Genomic DNA, 20,583 nt, shown 5'->3' with positions numbered 1-20,583 from the left:
ACTCTGACTTCATACTCTCTACAAATAACATCTACAAACCTGACAGACTCTCATTATATACCAACTTTGGCCACTTAACATCAAAAAAGCTTCACTGCATATATTCATCTCTAAACCAAACAAAATATGAGTTCCTTCTCTCTCATTCTGTAAAAGGAATTACAACCTCCCCCTAAGAGGGAAACAAGTGAAAACTTATCAAGTACTTCATCCAGGGTTAAATTCAGTTCTTTGGATGATTCCCAGGTTTTGATAATATATAATTGATTAATTACTAATCAACTTAAGTCTACATTTACATTAATCACTATCTCTATGTCTTATTTAACTAGTAAAAGAATTGTATGCTAAGCATAAAGGACAAGTCAGGTTCCAAGACAAGGCTTGTGTGGCCTGGGTGGCTCAGCAGGAGAATTATGAGTTCAAAGCCAGCCTCAGCAACTTGGCAAGAACTTCCGTCAAATAAAATAGAAAAATGGCTGGGGATGTGGTTCAGTAGTTAAGCACTCCTGGGTTCAATCCAATAAAAAATAAAAGGGTGTGTGTGTGGTGGTAGGGGACAATATTCCATACAGTGAGAATAAAAATATTAGTAAATTCATTAGTCTTAATTTCTGCAACTTGAATCCATAGTTGATATTTACAATTTTTTGTTTCACTACCAGTTCTGCCCCTACCTACCCAGCTGACAAGTTACTTTTACCTGAAAGCAATATTTTTTTCTTTGTTCACATCACCATTCCAGAGAGACCTGAGTCCATGGCAATCTTGCTTATAGATGTTCCATTATCTTTTATCACTAGATACAGCAGGATTAGAAGGCACATCAATGTACTCCCATGGGCTTCAAACATCCTTTTTGCCATCTCAATTTATGGTAACAACTCTGTTTTTCTTAATAATCTACATCAGTCACTGCAGCCAACATCAAAACCTATTTTTAACCTATTCATCTAGTGACATGAAAAGCCTGGAATGACAAGAATGCAGCCACATAGTCTCTTTTCATATATGCTTTTTGTGAGTTGTGAAAAAGTTCTCTAGGGTCTCCTGCATTTTTGTGCATCTTGCTAGCAGAGGCAGTGAGAGCTTTTCTCTGGACTATCTCTTCATGTTTGTATCACAAAAACCCTTGGAATATGTAAATAGTACCTTCCTCCTGAGCAGAAACCTATTTGCTGTCTCCATGAGGGACAAATTTTCAGTAGGTTTGTTTGCAGCTCATTACCCAACGTAGGGATTTCCCAAGACTAGTGTTCCTCGGCTATCGTCTTCATCTTTTTGAGGTGTTCTAACAAAATACCACAAACTGGGTGGCTTAAATAATAACAATATTTTTTCTTACAATTCTGGAGGCTGAAATTCCAAGATTAAGAACCTGCTAAGGTAAGTTTTATTCTGAGTCCTCCTTTCTTGGCTTGTAGGCAGCTACCTATCTCTATGGATTCCCATAACTTTTCTTCAGTGCACACATTTGGAAAGAGAGAGTACAAGTTCTCTCTTCTTATAATTACACTAATCATATTGAACCAGAGTCTAATCCTTAGAGGATCATTTAACCCTAATTAGTCCTTTGAAGTCCCCAACTCCAAATATAGACACATGGGGGGTTTAAGGCTTCCGCATATTAAGGGGGGGGTGCAAATATTTAGCCTATGGCAGCTGTAATGTAAAACTGCAGGTGTCCTATCTACCTGGGTCAATCCATGGAACTCAGTTTTGGGGAAAGGAGAACCCACCTGTGCTAATTAACTTTCCATCATTGTAAAAAACTAAAACAAAAACTTAAAGAAGGAAAAATTTATTTCAGCTCACGATTTCTTGCTTCAGTGCATAGTTGACCTCATTGCTTTGGGCTTGTGGTGAGGCAAAACATCATGGCAAGGAGGGTGTGGCAGAACAAGGCTCCTCACCTTATGGTAACCAAGAAGCAGAGAGGAGAGGGAGACAGAGGGAGAAAGAAGGAGAGAGAAGAAAAGTAACAGTCCAGGGACAAAATATACCCCTCAAAAGCCAGCTGTCAGTGACCTATCTCTTCCAACTAGGACCCATCCCCTAAAGCATCACCAGCTGGGACCCAAACCTTGAATACCTGAGCCTGTGGGGGCAATTCACAATACAAATTACAGCATTGCCAAAATCTTTAAACTCATGCTATTTGTTGAACTGTGAGTAATAAAATTCTTGTTTGTAACCCATGAGTCTTTTGCCTGACTCTATTAAGCTGTGGGGTCCAACTTATTAGCATATAGGTAGAATAAAATCTTAGACCCTTCACAGTTTTTAACTACTGATATAACTTCTTGCCGCAGTCTTGGCTGGGCACAGAATCACGAGCCACCACACACCTTGTAGATTCAAACAGCAATCTTTATTCCTGAACTCACACCGGCCTCTACAAACATTCTGGGGAAATCCAAGTTCTGCTGCCACCCAATTCACCTACTCCATGAGGCTTTCTTTTCCAATCTTTCTGAATCTCACGAGAACTCAATGGGAACTCAAGGATCGGGCGTGTCTGCAGGATATGCCCTATTCCCCAGCAGGGTACACCTTAAACCTGGAACTTCCCTAAACCCAAGATTGTCTTAAACTGGGAACGCCTTAAACTTGTCTTAAACCTGGAACACCCTAAACCCAAGGAGTGGGATACTTCCTAAAACCTGCAGGATACACCCTAAACCTGGATCCACCCTGGTCCTTGAGCAGGGTCACCTTTCTCAAACACACATGCAATGTCACAGCGAATTTCCAAGGCAAGTCCATTTAACATGGGGTACGCTGGCAAGGAAATTTCGATGCATCATTCCTACTTGGCAATGGCCCTCAGCAACTTCTCTTTTATACCAAGACTCTAAGTTTAGATTTATAAAAAGAGGGGTACATATTTACTAATTATATTAATATAATTCTCAGGTTCGCTACTTCAAGTTATCCATTTCAACTTACTCCGAAAATACATATATTCACTTTAACAGCTGCGTATATTGGTACTATTAGCGTCCCATTTGGGAAACATTCTAACCTTACCACATAGATTTAACTCTCCATAAGGCCAACTACATCTGAGCAGTTGGGTTTATCATAAGACTAGCTGGAACTGACTAAGGCCAAAAATTCTAATAGCATCCAATAAATTCTAGACAATTTAGGCAACTTGGTCACCTGAGTTCAGTCACTTAATTTCTATCAGGGACCAGAAGTAAGTCAAAACTTGTTTTTCAGAAGACTGGTATTTGGCAAATATATTTCTTTAAATTTTAGGGTAATCCTCTGTGATGCACTTATCCCAAGAGTAGAAAAATTTTAACGGCAGATGGCCTAGATGACCTCAGTTACTTACTTCAAACATTGTGTCATAAAAGCAGCCAAAGATGATATATAGGTGAATGAGCATGACTGTATTCTAATAATACTTTACTTATAAAAAATAAGAAGTTTTATTGGTCCCTGCTCTTACAAGTGTCACTAATTCCATAAGGTATTCCAGTGTTCCACAAAGCCTTGACTAACTGGATTTTCTGATTCATAAGGGCCAAGTTCAAAGCTGGTAACACTGTAACTTGACATAGATGGAGAACATTTTCTTTCTCTTAGACTGCTCAAAGCTGGTAGCTATTGGGGTCACTTAATGAGTTAGATTCTCCAATGTTTTCTCAAAATATCCAAAAGGACCCAATTGTACATCTTTGTTAGTTCTTTTTTTTTTTCAGAGAGAGAGAATTTTTTAATATTTACTTTTTAGTTTTCGGTGGACACAACATCTTTTTATTTATTTATTTAATTTTTTAATTTGGTGCTGAGGATCGAACCCAGCGCCCCACACATGCCAGGCGAGCACGCTACCACTTGAGCCACATCCGCAGCCCCTCTTTGTTAGTTCTAGTGAGACTATTTCACTTGTGAGGAAAAAAAATTCCAAATGTTCTAAAATACTTGGAAAACTGAAATTTCACAAAGAAGTCATACTCATTTATTCATGTGTTTTATATTACATGTCTGGCACAAAGTTGTATTAGTGTTTATCCAAACTACTGTCAATTCCTACTTGCTAGATCTAGTAGTATGATTTTATTGATTTAATAGAATAGGGGTTGGCAAACTTTTTCTCCAAAGCACAGAATAATGCATATTTTAGACTTTGTGATATACATTCAGATCATGCCACATACTATGTGTGGAGGAGGGTGGGTGTGTATGTAACACTTTACAAATGTAAAAGCCAATCTTAGATCATAGGCCATAGAAAACCAGGTTGAATTTAATCAAGAGATCCCAATTTGTCACCCATTTAAAGTCTAGTTTCTGGTTCTGTAGGACCAAATTATGACACAGATACAGATAATTTGTTCAGCTCCAAAGCATATGAATTAAAATGCAAAGCTCTCTTTGTTGACTGAGTGAAAATTGTTCCTGCTGTTCTTTACTTATGGTAGCACAAAGTGTTACTTGGGAACCCTAAACCTAACACAGAGACAAAGGCCTGTGTTGATTTCCTTTACCAAAGAGACGAAAGAACAGATATGCCCTTTACTGAATGTTTGTATACCCCAAAATCCAGATATTGAAATCCTAATCCCAATATAGTGTGAATGTATCAAAACATAACAACAAATCACACAAATATGTATAAAACAATTTAAAAAAAAAACAAAAAGTTCCTAAATTAGGCACCTAACAAGTATCATTAAAACAACAATAATGAGAAATCCTAACCCCAGTGTGTTTATGTTAGGAGGTGGGGCCTTTGGTAATTTAGGTTGTCAAGATAAGTACCCTCCTTAGTGGGAGCACTGTCCTCCTAAACGAGAACCCGGGGAGTGCTCTCACTCTCATTTCCTTTAGTTAAGAATATCAGAAATTGGCTGTCTACAACCCAGAAAAAAAGCCTTTACCAGTACTTGACTGTTAGGGCTTGGCTGTGAGGTGTCCCCCAAAAGCTCACATGTGAGACAATACAAGAAGGTTTGGAGGAGAAATTATTGGGTTGCTATAGTCAACCCAATCAGTGAATTAAACCCTTGATAGGGATTAACTGAGTATTAACTGAAGCAGTAGGGTGTGGCTGGAGCAGGCGGGGAATTAGGGCGTGGCTTTGGTGTATATATTTCTATCTGAAGAGTGGAATATCTCTCTCTTTCTGCTTCCTGATCACGATGTAAGCTGCTTCCCTCTGCCACACTCTTCCACCATGTTGTTCCTGTCTCACCTGGAGTCCTGAGGAACAGTGAGTCCTCAAATAAATACACTCTTCCTCCTCTACAGTTGTGCTAGTTGGATCATTCAGTCACAGCAGTGTAAAAGATGATGAAAACATTGACCATGTTGCCACCCTGATCTTGGATATTTCCACTTCCAAACTGTAAGACCTTGTATTTCAGTTGTTTGAAACTATCTAGTCCATGTTACCTCACTGACTAAGACAAGGCAATATTGCAATTAACTTTTGTTTACATTCCTAATAACCAAATGTCAATCTCCAGGGTATATTGTCTTTAGTACAACTCAACAGGTAAGTTAAGTGGCAAACATGATCAGAAGCATGCCTTTTCTATTTTTCAAGTCTATATTGGTCGCCCCAGGAAATAGTATTATTTTTGATTTGTTATTTTAAGGAGAATAAAATGTTAGGGCTCCCAAGTGACACTTTCTTGTCCTTGAATCTCTAACTCTATTAGTAAAGACACTGAAGTAAGAATTTTGGTAATTATTGAGTATATCCATTTTCCTCAGATACCCACAAGATCACATTTCACTTGTGCTTCACTGTGATATTGTGTATCCCATGAATTATCACTACCTCAGAATCAGTGTCTAATCACTCAGAAATAGTATGGGTATTTTTCTTCACCCAGGGAACAATAACCTTTCATATTTGCTATCAGGAAGGGCTAAGAAGAAAATTTGTGTATATTTTTATAACATTATCAGTTTATTTACTAAAGTCTATCCAGACGACTTCAAATGACATGAATTCTATGATTTGATACTGGTTTGGGAATTATCAGGCCATGGATATTGTGGTGGCTCAAATCTGAACTCTGATTGGTACACATATAATATTTCCTGTTCCACGAATCAAGTAGGAACTTTCTGGGCAGCCATGACATTCACTGTGAAGACACTATTATCAGTAAAAAAACACCAAAGATTTGCTTAGTTCAGAACATTCTGGTGCCACATAAAATAAATATATATTTATTATTTCAACCACCTCTTTAGTGTTTACAACATTGCTACAAAAATATAAATGAAAGATTCATTAGCAGTCTTTCCCATTATCTGATGGTCTATGGCAATTAGCCTTTATGACATGTTTCAGAGTTTCTGTGCTTACCCCCAACAATATATATTTAGACAGTCTCCATGTAGAGACTTTCTTATGAACTTTCTCAAGACATAGAGGGTGGGTATACAGAAATATTTACCCACAACAATACATCTGTCTCCTTGCACTTTGGATTCTTTCTTTGCATTACACCCCAAACCATCTGGTATTTCAGTCTCATTTAGAATAAGACACCAATAAGTCTAGGTGTCAGTCACTGAAACAGTCATGTGCAATATTTGTAGAGACTTTGAAACTTGATATGTAATAAGCTTCTCTAAATGTCTATTAACAGCAATATAGTCTATCAACTGCTTTAAACAGTACATTATATCTAGACTCTTTGATAAGTGCACCTACCTATGTTAAGATATACAGTCTGATCTGTTGTTATTTTTTTTCAGTTCCTGATTTAGTATCTTAAAATGCATTCCCACATTTAACCCAGATTTGTGTTGATACAATTTAGAAAGATTTTATAATTTTTAAAAAAATTTTACTGTTCTCTTGTAGCTTCAACATTTTAATTGAACTCCTAAAACATGCTGGTATCTGACTAGCTTTATAGGTTGGAAACCAATAAGGACTATAAAGAAAATAAGAGAAAAAAATTCCTTCTTCAAGATAACTAGCTGTCTCATGGGAATACATTATGGAAATATCCTCTTCAGGCTCAAGAGGATTTTTCTCAGTCTCCTAGGATGGAGGTATCACTGGATTTATACTTGGTGTCCTAGACCTCCACAACTGATCTGAGAATTATGTTGCTTCAGTTAGAAACAGGTTAACATGGCATATTTAACCACATTACAAGAAATGTACTCTAGTAGGATGAAGGGAAGATAAAGGAAATGCAAATTTCCATCTTACATGATAGAAATTTAATAATATCTAAATCAAATATAAGAATAATATAATAAGATTATAAACATGCTCTTTGGAAATAGGAAGAAAAAGTAAGAGGAAGTAGCTGAAAGAATTGAAATTGGTTGTCTCTGGGGAACAGAAATCCAGGGTAAGCAGATGACTATACTTTTTGGTTGTATGTATTGTGATGTTATTTAGATTTTAAAATCAGTTTGGCTTGTTACATTAATGCAAGCAAAAAAATACAGATAGACATGGATATGTAGGTATTATAGATATACAACAATAGTACTAACATTCTAGGGCTGCCATGGGTATCTTAATGGGAACATATTTTCTCATAGTTCTAGAGGACAGGAGCCCAATATCAACATGTTGGATTGTCTCTCTTTGCTTGCAGATGGCACCTTTATCTTGTCCTTGTGTGGCTTTTTCTCTGTGTGCCCATCCCTGGCATTCCTGGTGTCTCCCTCAATGTCCTAAGATCCTCTTCTTAAAAGGACAAGAGTCATGTTAAATTTGGATCCACTCTGATGTCCTCATTTTAACTTTCTCTTGAGTGCTCTTACTTCCAAATTTAGTCATATTCTGAGGCACTGGAGGTTAAGGCATCAGAATAAGAATTTGGAGAACACAATTAAGTCTGTAATATGACATCCACATATATTTTATATAATTATACAATTACATAATTATGATATATATTATATATTCAAGGTTTATATGTATATATAAATATAATTTGTATGTATTTTAAACTGTATAATGCTTGTTTTCCCTCTCTCTCTCTCTCTCTCAGGTCTTACAGCTTTAAATTATGGCACCCTTCATTACCAATCTAAGTTGTCATTTTTATAGGAAAGCTGTTCCTGATTTTCAAATATTTGTTTCTTGGCTAATAAAACAATTTGGGGTGGCTTATATAATATATATATATATATATTTTGGAGGAAGTACCTAGCCTAGGAATTGTACATAGTAAGTTATCTGGGCACTCATTGGCTCTTGCACATAACTGATAGCCATAATAATGATATTTATATCATTATTTATATTTATATCATGGTATAAACATACATGAATTTATTCATAATATCACCCATTTTGAACTTAATTATTGCACCATTAATTATATTTCTGACACTCCCCTTAGAATAAAATATGAATAAAAATATTTCTAAATTAATATTTAGTGAAGAATATAAGATAAGACTGAAATATAATATAAAATATAATATAAGACTGAAATATAAAATATAATATAAGACTGAAAGCAAAACACATATTTATGGTTGCTGTAACAGAAAACTCAGCAATACACTCAGGATATAAAAAGTGACCGGGATGAATCTACCTATTGGGAGGATGAGGACAGGAGGTGGGACCATAAAAGCTTTATAACAGAGATGATAAGAAACTTTGGACTGAATTGTTAAATATGATTTCATAGAAGTAAAGAAGTAAATTTTAAGTAGTGCAAATAGGAAAGCAAAACAAACCAGAAATAATGATAAAAGTTTACTCATTTAGAGAAATAAAGAGAATAATCGGAATAGATAGCAGAGGGCGAGTGTCAAAAGAACAGTTTTTCTTGGCATTATTTTATTTAGTATTGATAGAAACACAATGAAATAAGCATTTTTATTTTCTCCATGTTATGAGTTAGGAAAATAAGTTGATAAAGATTAAAGTCCATTGCTTGATATCACCGTTCCAGCAAGGGATAGACTCCTGAATGGATCCAAGAACCTTATTCTTAGACATTACTGATGAATTCCTGCTTATTGAATGAAACTTTGCATAAAAGAATGGCTGATTAATGAATGCCATGTTCATATGTTGAGGCCATGTCTACCTGGAAGTGAAAAGACATTTTAACAGTAGAAATTATTCAAGGTTTGTCTTTCTGTATTTGACTTATTTCACTTAATATAGTGTCTTCCAGATCCATCTGTGTTATCACAGATGACAGAAATTTATGATTTTTGTGGCTTCAAAGTATTCCATTGTGAATATATACCATATCCAGTAATGGACTTTCAGGATGATTCCACATCTTGGTTATTGTGAACACTGTAGTAATAAACATTGGAGTATATGTGTCATGCTAATTACCCTAATTTGATTATTGCCTACATGTACATGAATCAAAATATCATGGGGCTGGGGATCAAGATTAATGGCAGAGCACTTGCCTAGTATGTTCAGATCCCTCAGTTCAATCCCAGGCACTAAACAAACAAACAAACAGCACATTCTACCTCATTAATATGTATAATTATGTGTCAATCAAAAACAAACAAGCAAGCAAAGAAGCTAAGGTTTAACTAGCAAACTGAAAATGATGATTGATTTGCACTGTTAAAAATATGTTTTGGAGAAAACAATCAGTCTAATTTGACATAATTATTATGTTTTTGTTTGTTTTCCTTCTTTAGGTCAAAGTATTGTGCTTAAAGTGATTAGGTATTAATAGGACTCAGTGATCATATTCTCATCATATTAACTGGACAGGATGATAAAAACGAAATACACTTCATAGATGAGATTATTTATTTTTTCCTGAAGTCATTAATTGAGATGGATGTGTCAAATTATTTTATTATGCACACAAGAGGGAAATCAAACTAAATCCATAAAACTTGGTTTCAGCCATTACAGACTATTAATTATGTTTAAAAATTATACTTTAAACAAATATAATCATAATTAATTAATTTGAATGATATGCCTTCTCTAACGCTTAAAAGGAATATCCCATTTCACTGTTGTGTCTCTTTCTTATATAAATTAGATGGAATATCTGACTATCCTATATTTTTCTCTTTCCAAAAGAAGTATATGTAACTGATGTCATCTTTACATTCCCTGGTTCTCAGAACCTGTGCAGAAGAGTGAAAGCTGTAATTCAGGGCCCCCAGTATTGTTCAACTCTGGGGGCATCATTCCACTTCAGAGGTGCCCGGGCAGGGTGGCATGAGAGTTCCACTGAACAGGTAATAAATTAGATCACTGTGCAGATTTTCTATATAAAAGTGCCAAATGATCAGTTTTTATATGACAGTAATGTCTTTGCTTATTAATGGTGATTACTTCCCAATTTTTTTTCAAAAGATTGTAGTTTTACAGTTTACAAATGATTTATGACAATAAGAAAAATAATTCAACCAAAAAAGAGAATGGTGTATGTGCTGAGGTCTAGAAGTTTGGAAATTAACCATTAGAATCTCTTTCTCAATCTCTTAATTATATTTTTAACTTCAACTCCACTGTCATTGTTGAGATACTTTGAAGAAGTTCTATGAGTTTTAAGCTTGAAATTAATAACATTTCAGATAATTAGCAGAAGAATAGAGAAGCTTAAAATCTAGGAAGCATGAAGTCTATAGAAAGAAAGAAAAAAAAAACTTTAGCTGAAGTTGCCTTGGGGTCACATTAGTATTTAATTGGCATGTGAGGGTTAATGGTAATTCAGTAAGGCTGATTGGTTCCACAGCCATGGAAATTATGCATTAGAAGTTCATATTTCAATGGCAGATAATGGTTTAAAAGTTCAATAACACTTTCCAGGAGTTTCTATTATTTTGAAATTAGAGGCATGGATTATAACATAGTGGAAATTAGTCCTACCCTAATGAACCTACAGTAACAGTCCATTAAATTCAGAATCCTGGGCTCTGTAATTGATAATTTAGCAAACTTTAACCATCTAGATGTGTAATTCCATAAACTTTGGTTTTATTATGAAAGTAAAGCAAAACTCCTCTTTGAAGCAGTAAATCAAGTGTGCTGTGCTGTCCCTAAGGGGAGGGAAGCGGGATTCATTGTCACATCCTCGCATCAGTACCTTTATTGCTTCAGAAATGACAGAGATGCTGGCATGCTGATATGCAAATAACATCCCCTTCCTGCTCTGCAAGTGACGTCATGACATTGTGGTTTATTCTGTAACCTTTAAAGACCTTTCCTTCTATCCATCCCTGTTGCCAACCAGTTCAGAATTATGCACTCTCTTCTCTCCTTTCTTGTTCACATCTACATTTTGGCCTAGAAATATGCAAAGGGAGAGTTGGTACTGTAATCATTATTTGATTACTATGTTCCAAAACACTTCTGGCCAATGATTCATTATTTATGTAATGTGCTTACTCTGTTTACTATTGATCCTCTCCACAAAAATGCAAGCCCCTAGAGGAAAGAAACCTGTTTCTTTCATTGTTCATTTGCTTGCTTATCTGTTTTTGTACTATTGTATCCCTAGCATCTAGAACAGTGTCTGGAATAGTATTAAGTCCCTACTACATATTTGTAGAAGGAATAAATAGCTGAATGAATAAATAAGTGAATGGATTTGTATTCTTGTTCTGCCCGACTTTCTGCTCATGTGCTATATCAGCAGCATCCTAGGTCTCATCAGAGCATCACATGATATCCATCCTACTCTTTCTTAATGCTTCAGAGTCAGTCTCCTCTAACTCCTTGAGTCAGTTTGATGCAAGCTTATACTTCTTAGTACCTTTGCCAGCTTCCCATCACTCCTCCTTCCTACTCATATGCACATTCAAAAGAGACAGAGCCTGGAAGTCAAGCTAAATCCCAACCAGTATCCTGGGGCATATGATGCTCTCACTTGGTTTCTGGAATTGTGGATTTCCCAAGGATGCTTTTACTTTTTGTCTTATGGTAAAAAGCACTCCTGGTGATGACCTCACCTCTCACTTGATGCTAAAGGTAACCCTTTCCCAGAACTCTCAACATTGAAGATTTTGATCACTGATATCCCACCATATTAAATTTACCATTGACACAGAGGCAGGTTTGCATTTGGTTGATGGATGGTCATGTCTGTAGCCAGGTGTTGATCCCATAGGAAAGCATAACTGGCATCATGCTATTTATCAACTGTTCTAGCATTAGTTAAATTTATCTGATGGTTAAGAAGAATATGTTTTAGGTAAAGATTAATTGGCAATATTGTACTGCTTCTATTTGGTCTAATTTTAAATTAGGTCAATTGGATGTTAGTTTGATTCTCAAACTTATATCATTAAAAACACAGTGATCAAAATAGTAAAAATTATGTGTTTCTGTGGTTCATGCACAGAAACTCTGCTATGAAAATCAAAGATTTAAGCTTATTAAAACTCAGCTTTGAAGATATATTTCTTTGGTTAAAGCCTTCTGACACTCCATTACTCACCAATTGAACTCCAGCTGTTTTAGACACCAGTACAGTGTTCTGCCAATTCACCTCTCCTTCTTGTTCTACGTTTGCCAGACACCCCAGTGGAACTTCCACACTCCATCCCCCCCATACACAGTTGGTGTCTCACTATTTTTGCCCTATGCTGTTCTCTACTTGCTAATCTCAACTTTTCATTTCATATGCCAAAAAGAAACTGGGTAAAATGGAAAAGATTTTATTTCACCTAATGTTTCTTGAAGAGAATAATAACACCTCTATAAGGTTAGTGAGAATATATTTGCAGATAAATAGGTAGCTCTATCCCTGATGATATTTATTACTTAGCTTCCTAAATAAAGTTTAACTCCTTAGCATTTTTGGTTTAAGTAAGGCTGAGCAAAGAGGACAGGCTACAGATGCGGAACTGATACTTTAAATTTTTGCTTTGGAATTCACCTACTGGAAACCTCAGACACATACTTAACTATTTAACTTATTTACTTATCTACAGAAAGTCAGAGTCAGTAACAACATTGTCATGAAATAATATGCAAAAATGACTGCCACACAATTCTTTTTCTCTCCTTTGAATATTTATATAGCATTGTACATAGATCTCTTATGACAGTTGAAAAGTTCTACTTTGTGTACTTGTCTTATTATCTAAATAGTTTACCTTTCTTTACCATAGGGATTGGGCCATTTGCATGTTTTTATTTTAGTGCTTTACTTTAAATATATATGTTACATAAATTTTGGATCAACTGTAAAAGTTTGAGAAGCATTGTAACAATTATGAATAAACCCTTTCTAAAATTACTTAATGAGATCAGGGGATAATTTCCCAAACTCTGGGAACTAGCAATTGAACAGAAATGGTCTAATGGAAAGATGAACAGTTGTAAAATGAACAAAAACATCTAATTCTGTTTCTGTTGCTATAACAAAATACATGAGTGTAAGTAATTTTTCCAAAACAGAAATTTCTTTCTCAATGTTCTGGAGGTTGGTATGTCCAAGATCAAGTCACCAGCAAAGCTGGACTCTCATGAGGGCTTATTCTACTTCAGAGCTTGCTCCTTATGGCTATATCCTCACATGATATAGAAGGGGAAACTCACTTCCCTGTGCTAGTTAACAAGGGCACTAATCCTGTGATGGAGGAGCCCCTAGGAGCTGATCATTTCCCAAAGGCCCTTCTTAATGCTTTAGCTTTGGAGAATAGGTTTCAACTAATGAATTACAGAAGGACACATTCAGACCACAGCAGGTGGCATTCAAATAAAGGAACTCCAGTGAAGTTCAAAGGCACAGTGAACAAAAAAAGTGCAAGGGCAAAGATAACAAAGGATAAATTACAGGATAGTAAATAGTAGATTGCTTGTTTTACTTTAGCTAATGAAATACTGTTCTTTTTCTTTCTCTAACTCACCAAAACGTTCTTTTAGTCAGTGTGGCTCAGCCTGCAGATTGAGAATTGAGGACCCCCCCCCCCCACACACACACACCAGAACCAGCTTCTAAGATATAATTCACAATCAGAAGCTCTATTAAGAAAGTGCTTCATATGAAACTGGAAAGGAACTAGGGAAGCAGAACATGAAATGGGTAAGAAATGGGAAAAGTTAAGTGAAGTCCTGCCAAGGGTGGCCTTGACCTGACCTTAACAAGAATATTTCAGAGTTGTTCTGAACTGAGATGGATATATAAATTCCTAGAGTCCTGATTGCTCTACAAGGCAGACAAAGGGGGTTCTAGTAGCCTAAGGAGAATCCTCTGAAAAAGAATTGTATATGTTGATTATTGGTAATAAAAGCACAAAATGTGGCTCCCTCCCATCTACCCCACCTTTCTGGGAAGTATCAAGCTCTCTGGCAATAGTGCATCCATTGTCCAAAACATCAACAGAAATGGGTGGAAATTCTGATATCATGACCATTTAGCACTTTCAGTGGGAATGTACAGTTCTGGGGTGCTTGCCTTTTGTTCCTGCTTTATCACTACTCCATAGACAATAGTCTGAAATATCAATGCAACTTCCAAAATTATTTGATTAACTTCAAGGGGCACAGGACTCAGTACTTGTCAATTTCTACTATCGATTCCTATGCGATTACTCCATTATTATGCCATAGTTTTCTGTGTGCAGAAATGTGAGCAAACTATGTTAGTGCCCTCGGCAGCAGAATGTGCCCTTGTGAGTTAACACTGGCAGAAATGAGAGACACCAAAGAAGTTAGCACCCGTATTGCAAGCTTTTTCTCTGTGCTTTAATTTTGAAGCAGAGCATTAGCTTTGACATTTTTCAGTTGATAGGCTTTTTTTCTAGATATTCTTTGGGGATTTCAAAGTAGGCCTAAAAGGCTTTTTGAAGGATGAGGAAATGAAGCTTTTATATTTGTTATTTCCATTGCAGCTATTATTGAGAAAATTAGCTCTATGGAAAGAGAACAGAACAAACAACACAAGATTACTTTTCAGTGTCTCAAACAAGACTTCTGAGAATGTGTTGTGCTCTTTGCATCATTCCAAAAAAAAAAAAAAAAGAAAAGAAAAGAAAGGAAAAGAAAATATGGGAGGAGATGATTCATTTTTCCCCCCAAACAGCATTAACCAAAGCCAAAATTATCTAGAAGGGTAAATTAAGAACATTAGCTTTCATGAAAATATCTGATGTTAAAGATGAGCTAAACATATACTTTCATCTGGGAACGCAGAGCCCAAAATGACTTAGCTTACAACTCTCTAAAGCTGGGTCTTTACATGGTAACAAATTCCAGAATAAGCTCTTTGTGAGTAACCTGTGATAAATCCACCATGGCAACATTCTTGGGACAGTTCAGACTCAGCCTAAGTAAAGTGAATCCTCCTCATACCTGAAAAAGCAAGAGGTAAGATCACGCAATAAAAAATTTTTTAAAAAGTGCTTTAATTATTGGCTTAACATCTTATGCAAAATAGCTAGTCATGTTGGTAGATGCCTATAATCCTAGCAACTAAATGCTCATACTACAGATTCACAAGTTCAAAGCCTACCTGTGCACCTTAGCAAGAAACTGTCTCGAGATAAAAATAAATAAATAAAAATACATGCAGCACAGTGGAAAAGTATTCTTGGATTCTATCCCAGTAACCCTCCACACACAAATTATATAAAATAAAGTGAGCTAGCTATTTCCAAATGTAAGAGGAAATAATTTCTTCCTATGCATTTGTAAATTCTGGACACAGTTCTGTTATTGAGCTCTCTCTCTATCTCCTTCTTAGCAACTTTCTTGCAAAATCACATTTGTCACACATTAACATAGGGAAATATTTCCATTTGCAGCAAAGAACAGGTGACACAAAAGTGATATTGGTAGAAAGATTATAGAATTCATCTCTTATAATAACCAATTAAGGAGTATTTTGGTGTGAATATGTTTATAATTTTTAAAAGTTTTATGTGCATACACGTTATCATATATTGTTAGATTAATCCTGTTATTTATGAAATATCCCTTCTTGTCTAGGAATATTTTTATGTTAAATTCTAACTTCAGAGTTATTTATATGGTCACTCAAATTCTTTTCCTGAATTTTCTTGTATAGTATATATTTTTTATCTTTTCATCATATTTTACTCCTTCAATATACAGAATGACATTTTAAGTCGCATTTAGGAATATCATGCTTTCCATTGAGTCTAACAATTTCTGCCTTTTGATTGAAGTATCTACCCATTCAAATTTATTGTGATTCATGGATAAGATTGGGTTTACATCTAACGTTTTGGTATTTGTTTTCTATTTTCTATTGTGTATTTTTTGTTAATTGCTCTACAAATATTTCTGAATGTACAAGCTTTATTCCTCTGCTGATTTTAACTACACTGGTTCGCTGTGTAACTGATTCCACTACATATCATAGTAGACATATTTGATTCTCATGTTTCCTTTTTTTTCTATCAGCTTCTGCTGGTGGGTGATTTTTTTTTTTTTGATGTGTATGTGCATTAAACAAAGAAATTTGAGCTCCACTTTAGCTTCTCTACTGATTTTAAAGTATTTTTGAAATACTCAAAAACAGAGAAATAAAAGCTATATAAAAGTATTCAAAATAGAAATTGTAGAACATTAAGGTGTTATAGTCAAAATACAAAATCTGCAAGAGAAGTTGATCAATACATATAAGAAATTGGGGTAATAATAAATGAATTCATTCTAAGTTTGAACAATACATTTTGTCCAATCTGAAGAAAAGAGAAAAATATTTAAAGGAAAACAAACATAGCAACATCAAACATAGAGAAGTCCATGTAATGAAAACACTGTTACAAAAGAAAGGGGAAAAGGACTTTAAAAAATCATGGCTAACAATTTTATGAATTTGATGAAAAAATTAATCTAGAGATACACAAAGCTTCACAAACTCCAAGCAATATAGATCTAAAAAAGAATCACATACAAGTTCATTATTTGGGAGATTGCTTTTTTTTTTGTATGAGTTTTGCACCTCTTAAATTTATTCCTAAGTGATTTATTCTTGACTAAATGGGATTAATTTTTAAATTTTGCTTTTAAAGTTTTCATTATAAGTATGTTAAATACAAAATTTTTGTACATTTTTCTTTTACCCACAACTTTACTAAATTGAAATATTTCTTCTAATAGTTTTTATTGAATTTCTTACAATTTGTATTTATATATATATATATATATATATATATATATATATATATATATCAGGATATCTATGAAAAGAGATAATTTAAATTGCTCCATTTTAACATGGAGGTCTTTTATTTATTTTTGATGATCAACCTGACATTTTATTTTTCATATTCTATCTAAATTTTTTTTTTTCATTTCTCCCTTGCTGTTTTTATGGTCTCTTTGGAAATATTTTTTAATTGCAACATTTTCTTTAATGATTTTTACTGTATTTTTCAATTAACTTTTTACTAGTTTCTCTAAACTTTATGGTATGCATCTGAATTTATAGGACTTGACTTCATATTTATATTAAATTGATTCAAGTGTGTATAAAAATATTGCTTCAGTATATCTCTTCTCCCTTTTCTATTTTAGTGCTATTACCACCCATAATGCATTCATTTACATTATAAACACTATGATGAATTATTATAATTATTAATTTACATAATTTTATGTATTTTTAAAGATGATGCAAGAACAACAGATCTGTACATACTTATCGAGGTTGTTATATCTCTCTTTTTTTGGTATTGTGGATTAAACTCAGGGCCCCTTAACCACTGAGTCATATCCCCAGATCTTTCTTGTATTTTTTATTTAAAGGCAGGGTCTCATTGAGTTGCTTAGGGCTTTGCTAATTTCTGAGGCTGGCTTTGAACTAAATAATTCTCTTGCCTCAGCCTCCTGAGTCTCCAGGATTATAGGTGTGCGCCACCGTGCCCTCTTAATCATCATTGCTACCTCACCTCATTTGCTTCTGTGCATTTAAATTACTACCTTGTGTACTTTTTTACTCCATTGAACCTTTGCTCCTACCCACATCATTACTTAATTTTAACATAAAAAATTACTACATAATGAAATATTGAACTCACTTACCTGCAGGATTTTTGAAATAGTATGATTTTGTTTAAAACACCTAACATGATTTTTCTTCTATTCACTTGGGCTAGATCACTGAAAGAAAGTCTGGTGGCATGCAATACTTAATAATCTCCTTTTTATTTATACTTGATTGTTAAACATGAAGCATGATACTAAATTCTGTACCCTTCACTTTTATAGTACTAAGATTAAAGATTATTGCAAAAGATTGGTAAAGATATGAGTCATGCCATAGGAGAAAGTGTTCTAGGGACTAATATGGAACTAATCCAGAAAAGATAATGGGTTCAATAATTCAAAAAAATGGCAGTGAAGATTTAGACCTCCTTTTATACACAAAGTGGGGTAGAGTAGGAGTAATAGATAACTACAGGCTTAAGTTTCAGTTCAGGAAAGGTATTTTTAACTTATAAAGATAAATATGAGATGTAGTAATTGGTTTCTATTTCTAGTGGTATTTAAGCACATACTAATTAAACAAATGAATTAAAATGCTAATTACACCGTTAAAGCAATAGCCAAACAATTCAGCTTTGGAAAAAGCTAAAAAAAGAACAGGTAGAAGAATCCAGGTCGCTGTCCTTTCAGGGATTCTTTTCAGTTTATGGAACACTGCTTAAGAGAGCAGAGGTACACTAGGTACAAAGATCAAGATACAAAGTTTCAGTGAGACAAGAGGAATAACTTGTGGTGATCTGTTACACAGTGTGGTGCCTATGATGAGTCATGATGAAGGATGTATTTCAAAATGGCTAACAGTAGATTTCTCACTACCAAGCATGATAAGAAAGAAACCCGATGAAAGTGCTAATTAGCCTGATTAAATTATTTCACAATGTATAAACATATCAGAACATCAAATTGTGCCCCATATATAAAATGATTATTTGTCAATTAGGATAAAGTTAAATTTTAAAAGATCAAATGTCTTTAAGAACAAGTTTTTTTTTTTTGCAATTGATTTACATGTTTAATATCTTGGTCATTTTAATTAATGTTCCCTGAGATTCCAGACCCTCAGGGAAAGAGATTTTCTCTAGGGAGTGAATTGTCTTCAAGGAGCAAACACTCCTTTCTTCTTCTAATATTTCAGTGTCAGGTGTTTGTGCAGTTCAGACATCAGGAACTATACAGACTACACAGTTCTTGGGTATTCTTAGCCATATCTAAGTTCTAAGAGGGGGGAAAAAAGTTTATGGCCCTTATCATCTATATGATGCCTTGAAATCTCTTTCTATCTGACCTGGATGGAGAGGGAACATCTTGGAGGGAACAAACAAACAAAAACTCTGAAGTAGCTTCATTGCATTCAGATAAAGCAGGTGGTATTACAGTTTGGATATGAAGTATTCCTCCCAAGACCCCTGTGTTGAAGTTTTCCCAAAACTCATGTGTTACAGTTTTGATCCCCAAAGCAGTAATATTCAGAGGTGGGGATTTGAGAATAGATTATCAAATCCTGTGTCTTCTGACAATGTCAGTGGATTAATCCATTTGATGGATTAGTAATTTAAAGGGACTACTGGAAGTTGATGGGAACTGTTGGAGGTGAGAACTAAATGGAAGAAGTAGACTACCTGGGGACATGCCCTGGAAGGATATTTCTTATATTTGCCACTTCCACTTTTTTTTTTCTCTCTGTTTCTGCTTTCCTGACAGCCATAAGCAGAGCAGCTGCCCTCTGCCATGGCCTTCCATTATGATGTTCTGCCTGACCTCAGGCTCAATGCAGTGGAGACAGCTGAGCATGGACTGAGATTTCTGAAGCCATGAGCCACAATAAACTTGTTCTTTTTTCCATTGTTCATGTCAGGTATTTTGGTCATAGTGATAGAAGTCTTCATATCAAGACACAAAGAGGGGAATTACATAATTGATAAATGGAATCAGTTCACCAAGAAGACAGAACATCTTTAACATATATGAGATTAAACAACTGAAAGTCAGAGTTATTTGTTGTTCTGGCTACTTAATCTTATCCTTTGATTAAAATCGGAGAACTTAATATATGCTAATTCTGTCTCCTTAAAATTGATATCGCTCTTTCCTCTCTACCCACCCTAAATAAAAGAAAGAAAATAGAATTAGATAAAGGAGTTTGTGTTCCTGTGTACTATTACTTGATTCCTGGGGAACTACTGATTCAGGTGATAGCCAGCTCTTCTTGAGCATGTACTAACCTCACACTGTTTCAGCCAAAGTTGAAGAAGAATTGATCCCATGTGGGCATCATGACTCTTGCTAAAACTAAAAACATGAAGAACCTTAAGTTGAACACACCCACAAAATCCAATACTTTATATTCTCATTTGCTTTAACTTGAACTCACAAAGGACAGATAATTGATTATTTTTGGATCTTTAGTTCTTTCAGACATAAAAATACCTTTGGATTTATTACAAGTGTATTAGACATTTGTACATTATCACATTACTGGTTTGATCGTACTATGAGAACTGCATGCACATTTGTAAAATTTGTGTTTTGCCTGTTTATATGATTAGTACAGCTTTTGTGATGTTATTTAAGATGAGTGCTAATCTTTGAGGGGGAATTGAATAGGAAATTTCTGTATGCAGAATAATGACTACCTAAAGACGTCCCTGTACTAATCTTTGGAA

This window comes from Spermophilus citellus (genome assembly GCF_964194105.1).
Source record: "Spermophilus citellus genome assembly, chromosome: 12".
NCBI lineage: Eukaryota > Metazoa > Chordata > Mammalia > Rodentia > Sciuridae > Spermophilus > Spermophilus citellus.
This window is presented reverse-complemented; position numbering follows the sequence as displayed.